Below are 7,431 nucleotides of genomic sequence, written 5' to 3'. Positions count from 1 at the left end.
AATACCTTTCAAGGGCAAAAACATCAGTTAGGGGATGTAAAAGAAACGTGGGGGTGGGAAGAGAAATTTTCAAAACAAATAACATGGTTTTTGCAGCATAAACAATCTAGATACTCCTTCCGTCCCAAATTAATTGACACAATTGACTATATTGCACTATTCACACATATTGTTTTGACCATATTTTTCTAATAATAATAAATAAAAATAAATATTAGCATATAAGATGTTGTTGGATTCGTCTCGATGAGTATTTTCAAAATATCAAATTTTTATTATAATATAATTTAAAGTATTAATCTTCAAAATTATGCATCGGCATGCGTGAAATAGTCAACTGTGTCAATCAATTTGGAACAGAGGAAGTATATATTTTGTGTTTTTCTTTTTAAGTCTCCCAATCTTCTCGTCCCCCCACCCCCACAAAAATTCAAGAAACAACCAAATTTAGGGTTATAGAGTTGATTTCAAGTTCTAAAATTCGAACTAATGTGACATGAATCAAAATTGCACTCGAAAATAAAGTCACTTGAGAGATCTCCTCCCCACTTTTTACTTAATTCATTTGTTCCAATTTATCTTTACAATGCAAATGATGCATATATATATATATATATATATATATATATATATATATATATATATATATATATATATAGGGGAGGGATCAAATTACACCGGTGTAACATTTGAGTAATGTTACACCGCTCAATAATGCTTCAACGAATACAAATTTTACAAAATCCACCGTTGGATTGAAAGCTTATATCGTCTAGATTATCTATGTTAAATTTTATAAAATTCTAAAATCGTTTGATATGTTTTTTAGATAGATCAAAATTAATGGTTTATGCGTTTTTATTGAATACCGTTAATCTTGATCTATCTAAAAAACATATCAAACGATTTTAGAATTTTGTAAAATTTAACATGGATGATCTATACGATATAAGTTTTCAATCCGACGGTCGATTTTGTAAAATTTGTATTCGTTAAAGCGTTATTGAGCGGTGTAACATTACTCAAATGTTACACCGGTGTAATTTGATCCCTCCCCATATATATATATATATATATATATATTCTCTTCAACCCTTAATTATATATTATTCTCTATTTTTTCAATTCTTTAATATACTTTTCAAATATCATTAAAGAAAAATAATTTTATAAAATTGCTCACAATTTCTTTTGAAAAATATTAATATGTGCGTCCATGTTGGGAAGAAAAATGCAATTTTTTTTTCAATTATGCATTTAATCTTATAAGAATGAATTTTTTTAATCATTAAATATAAAAATGTGAATATTTTTTTTGGCGTAAACTGAATATTCCTACAACTGCAGAGACAAATCTCTCAAGTTTTCTAAGACTAAAATGAGTAACAAACTCTTCCTAAGAATTTCAACACTACTTTATGCCAAAGGCATGGTATCGAACCGCGTCACAACATCTAAGTACTCTTGGGCTATACTTTAAGTATCTTAGCATGTGTCTTAAGAACACACATTAACATGACATTTTTTGCTGACTAGTGCCTTCCGAATATTCTTTTAAGTATTTCATTTAAATAAATAATATATTTAAAAACCGAAACATTTTAGTTTCAATGTGTCAAATTTCACAAAAATTTTATTTAAGTATACTTAAACGAGTGCTTGTAATTTAGACCAATTATAGGGGAGTATTACTAATTGAAGCAAGCAGTAGTACTGATTGCTGTCTTTAGGGACGCGGAAGGGTCGTTTTCATGGTTTTGTTACTATTGCTACAGCCTACAGTTCACTGGGTCTCCTCCAAACAACCGTACTCACACGTTTATCTATGCCTGTTAAACTCGTGGCATCAGCACATACACCAGTCCTTTTATGTGTCCTTTTTCAAAAACATAAATAAATAAAGTATTCTTGTCACTTTTTCAGTGTTTTAAAAACAAAAAATATTTTAGTGTTTTAAAAACAAAAAAATAGAGTACTAAGTGCAACTTGGTTCGGGACCTATTATTTCAATGATGATGACGACTCTATCCTTCCTTTCATATAGACTAGGGTCTACGATCAATGAATTCTCTGGTCGGGGTTCGGCCCATCTATTTTACAGGAGTCGTGTTCAAATTTTGAATAATTAATTTTTTTAGGAAAATGCAAAAGATAAATTTTGACACCAACACAGTATACAAGATAAATTAAAATTTTTGTTTATTTTCTATAAATTTTTTTAGGAGAATTCAAATAAAGATACCAATTAAACCAAAAAAAATAAATAAATACACCAACACAGTATACAAGGTATAATTTGAGGTGACGTGTAACGGACTTTATAGCAAATGTCATCTCTCGAGATAATTAACAGACTAATTTGCATAAGTATATTCTAAATTAAAGTGGGCCTATATTCTTATGAGTTACTATTACTTTAGTAGAATTCATAACACAGTTTAGGTTATATCATCTCAAGCACATTTAAGTCATTCTCATACTTCAAAGTGCTTGTTCGTTCAACCTTATAGTTCTGACATCGATCTTTCGTTTTTTGGTAATTCGATCCACATTAAAGATGTATCATAGTTGAGTACAATAAGATTGGATAAGGTGATATTTGAAAAATCTATCAACAAAAGCACACAATGAAAACAAAATAAAAACTTTGTGTTTGATGAGAACGAGCGAGGTTTTACTACCTTTAAATATTGTGTTTGATGGAGTTTTGGTGTTATGTCTCCTCCATCTTATTTTGTTGTCTCCTATCTTTTAGTATCTATATATTTTGGGTTGGTTAGCTTTCTGCTACCACCTTTTTTTGCTTAAAAAAAAAAAACCTAAAGAAACAAAAACTAAAACTAAAAACATGTATTGCAACATTGGAATAGATTAACAAGAGTGAGAAATGTAAGTTTACGATGTCCTATTTATAACCTAAAGAACTTTGATTTCACAAATCTCAGTGGTCATTAAGGCATTATTTCAGATAATGGACAACAAAGAGTGAACTAAAGAGACAATAACTAAAATTTTCAGTTTCTAGGGCTGCCACCTCCATGCAAAGACACTGTGGGACGTGGGAGATGCGTCCCAAGCCTCCGTAGAGCTTGTCACGCCCATGGCAGGATCCAAAGATAGCAAAAATGTGACTTTTCATGTATTCGACTATTAAAGACAGTTTCTTGACCTTTATGGCTTACGAACAACTTTGATTTGCATTGATTTTTCATCTTTTTCTTCATTAATGAATGTCTTCCACTACTATAAAACAAGTCTTGATCTTTATGGCACCTTAAAATATATCAAAACCACTCTTTTCTTCATATTCCAAGAATTTATTATACCTAATAATATAAAAGCAACAAAAACAAGTAAATAGTTCCAATAAACTTTAATAAAAGCTTATTTTATTTATTCAAAATACAACTAAAAAGTATGCATATTTGTATACTACTATTAATTATATTGAATTGAGTTTTCCTACGGTTGACAAGAATCCGCATTCATGCAGTCAGTCATGGGAAACTGTCTAATCTTAATCAGACAATGCACATTTAAACTTGTATTTTAAATTATAAAACAAAAAATTCTAATTTGCCTATTCTCTTAACTTATGGGACAGTCCACATCATCCTTACCATGTAACTGCGTCCTTTTATTAAATGCACTGGATAATTTTTCAACTATCTTTGACAAAAAAGTTTGACACATGTACTTTGATACAAAAACATGCTCGATGTCCAGGTTAATCAACTGGCATTATTATGCTCACTACAGTATAAAAGATTTATCCGCTCAAAGACTTTCAACGAGGAAACTTCTGCACGACAAGTATCCTCCTGAATTGTATCATTCGTGCTCGATGACACATTTTGTAGAACTTTTCTATAAGGCAACTTGTATGTGACCCATGTCCTCGCCAATAGGATCATGTGGTACCAACCCAGACACCTCTTGTTAAGAATGATGCAAAAATCGCATTTCTTTCCACAGACCATTCATCTTTGACAATACAAAACTTATATCGACTGAGCCAATGTTAAGAATGATGCAAAAATCACATTTCTTACCTTAAGTCACTACTCTTACACTTTAGAATGATAACTCTATTCTGGACTGAGCCAAGACTTATGCTTGCCAATGTACCTAACCCTTATTCGAGGACTTGTTAGGCCTAATTATTCTCCCTAGATTCGAATAAGCAAAATAGAAAAAATGCTAAACAGTGTCCCTGAGGCAATGATTAAGGAAACAAAAATGATACTCCCTCTATTCCAAAATGTAAGTTACTTTGAGAAAAATAATTGTATCAAATTATAAGTCACTTTACATTATCAATGAAACATTTAATGTTTTTTTTTCCTATTATACCCTTAACTATTTTTTTTTTATCTTCTTTCAATTCTTCAATTTATTTTTCTCATACCATTAATGAAGGACAATTTTGTAAGCTAACTCATAATTTCTCTTTTTCATACAAGATTAATCACATTTCTTAATTTGTGTAATATGGTCAAAACGACTTACATTTTGGAACAGAAGGAGTAGTAATATAATCTTAAAAGTAGTGCTTTTAAGATCTTGAGATTTAAAAAAAAATATCTAATCTATATAAGAAAGTTGATTGTTCTGAAAAACCCACAAATAACCTTGCTTCAAATGCTGCCATGTGTCTAAAGTAAGAGTATTTGGTGTCCAAATTTTGTGTAACTAAACTAATATCGGTGGAAACCGAGCCATATTATGAGCCAACCAAACCTTTTTGTAAACTTGTGAGAGAAAAAGTTGTATTTTTGGCAAGCCATGGTTACATGAAAACAATTTTGGTTGTTTTTGAAACCAAGTCTGTAAGACCCGTAATTTCACAGTTTATTTTGTGTAAGGAAAATAAATATTGGATAAAAACTTTAGGGTTTTTGTTTAAGTCGTTTTGTAAGTATCGTTGTAATAACGGCATTTTTGCTGAGTTTAAGTCTGTTTTGTACTCGTGCGCTGAAAAGGCACAGACTTTTGGGCTGTAATCCTCTTTTATGTATGAGAAGGTTTATGCATTTTCAGAATGACGAGTTTTGGATTATTCTTGTTTTTGGAAAAACGAGTAGGAATTTTACCCGCTGTTGTAAAATTTTACGGCTTCTGAATTCCGTAGAATTTTAGATGGAAGTTTTATATATCTGCGCGAGTTAGGATATGTCCTGAGAATAATTTTCAGGAGTGTGGAAGAAAATTACAGTCGCGGAAAAAGATTCGGCGATAAGTTTTGGAAATGTCTTAAGACGGACTTTTATTCCGTAGGTTTTCTGTTTTTACAAGTTTTGTTCGTCGCGGCGCGCGAGAGCTGTGAGGCGTGAGAAGGAAAATATCTAGATATTTATGAAAGTTGTCTTGGTGACCAAGACTTGATCCAAGGGCTAGGATTGGCCTAGAGACTTTTCCTTTTGATCCAATGGCCAAAATTGATCAAGACCACATTAGGAATGATGTTATACCACATTGAATCAAAGAGCAAGAATGATATATACTCCCTCATTTCTCTTCCTCGGCCAATACTCCATTTCCTCACCACCTTCTTCATTCAAATTTTGTTTTCTTCTACAAAGCTTGGATTCTTGCTCTTTGGATCATAGACTTGCTAAGGAAATCACCTTCACTTGAGGTAACTAACCTCCTCCCTTCTTTTGATTGGTTCAAACTCTTAGATGTTAAGAAAAATATGATTATGTTCTTGAGAGAAAATTTCCTAGAATTTAGTTTCATTTAGTTTTGGTTACATAAAAGTGTTCATGAGGGTTTAACTAGTACATTTAAGTTAAGTAGGTGTTGATTCCCATGGTGATTTAAGTTTTCACAAAATTTTGAGTTAGGGTTTTGATGAGAAAATTTGAAATGATCATAACCATGAGTAATTGTTTTGTGAATTTATTTTTGAAGTTAGTTATGAACTTTGTGACAAAATGGATGTTAGATTATTAAGTTGTTTTGAGAAACAAGAAAAATTATAATTTGGTGTTCTTGAGTAATTGATGAACATTTTAGAAATTTTGATTTGAATTCTTAAAATGGTTTGATTGATCAATTAAATGACTTTAAGAACTAGTAGATTATCACTAGGATTTTGTAATGGAAAAATTGTGAGTGTTGGCCTTGTTTTTGTTGATTGGCCGTGGCACCCCCCTTGTTAAAGGATCAAGAGTTTCAAAATTTTCTAAGTCCACAATGATAAGAAAATGATCATGATATTAGTGAGTGATCATAGGTTTTAAAAGAATGGTTATAGGGTTTTTATTTGAAAGGAAAAACTTGTAACTTGTGATGCGAGTAAACTTTTATTTTTGTGAAATTTTTTTAAAGAGTTCATGGGTTGCTTTCAAATGGTTTTAGTATGTGGAATTGATTACTTTGGGTTGGAACTAAATGTGTTTCATAGTTTGTTTTGAAACGAAATTATTTTCGCGTAGCAAGAAATAGTGCATTTAACTTTGTGAATTTTTAATCACTATGGGGAGAACTTGGAATCACTATCCGAGAGTGTTAGGAAGTGCCTTAGACACCTCTAGACCTTTGTGGATAGGTTTAGTTTCGTTAAAAAAATTTTGGGAGAAACTTATGGATTGTACGCTGCTTATTTTAGGGCGCGCGAAAGTGTAGAGAGTAGCGCTTGTTAGGCTACATTTTGGTAGGCTTAGGGCTTAGTTTGTATTTTGGATGACTGTATGTCTTATACATTTATACTCGGACATGTTTAGTGCCTTTTGGCCTTGTGATATTTTCGGTTCATAACTCGTGTCTTTTGGTTGATGAACTTAATGTATCTGCCGTATGTAAATTATTCAGGTACACACTTTGCTTCGAGGAAGCCCTGTAATATAATGTGTTGATGTTATATTTATTTTCTATTGAATGACGAATTGCCGAGATAGCTGCGGGCGTTCACGCGCGCCATTTTATTTAAGCGTGTTGTTTTAAAAAAAAAAAAATACCCCTTTTTATGCTTTGAAAAATGGGGTGTTACAAAGTCAACCAAGCCATATTTATGTCAAATATTAAATGCAAATGTCACATGTCATTGTCATCTTTTCAACTTTGTCATACACTTATCTAATAGGTCATACTCATATTCAACTCTTTATTTTCCTACCAAAGAACAATTTGAAATTTGAATTCAAATTTCATGAATTATATTCTTTATAACTTCTCATTTGTCTCTCATTTTATACATTTTTTTTTTGGAATAGAATATCATCTATACATTTTACACGGGATAAATTCTAACTGATATAAATTTTAACTATCATATATAGGACAAATTATTACCAATAAAAATTTCAAAAACAATTATCATATATGAGACAAATTTTAACTAATTTTTTTTCTTCAAAAAAACTATTTTACATGGGATAAATTATGACTGACATAAATTTTAACTATCATATAAGGTTTAAACCATCA

This window comes from Trifolium pratense, linkage group LG2, assembly GCF_020283565.1.
Source record: "Trifolium pratense cultivar HEN17-A07 linkage group LG2, ARS_RC_1.1, whole genome shotgun sequence".
Classification (NCBI taxonomy): domain Eukaryota; kingdom Viridiplantae; phylum Streptophyta; class Magnoliopsida; order Fabales; family Fabaceae; genus Trifolium; species Trifolium pratense.
This window is presented reverse-complemented; position numbering follows the sequence as displayed.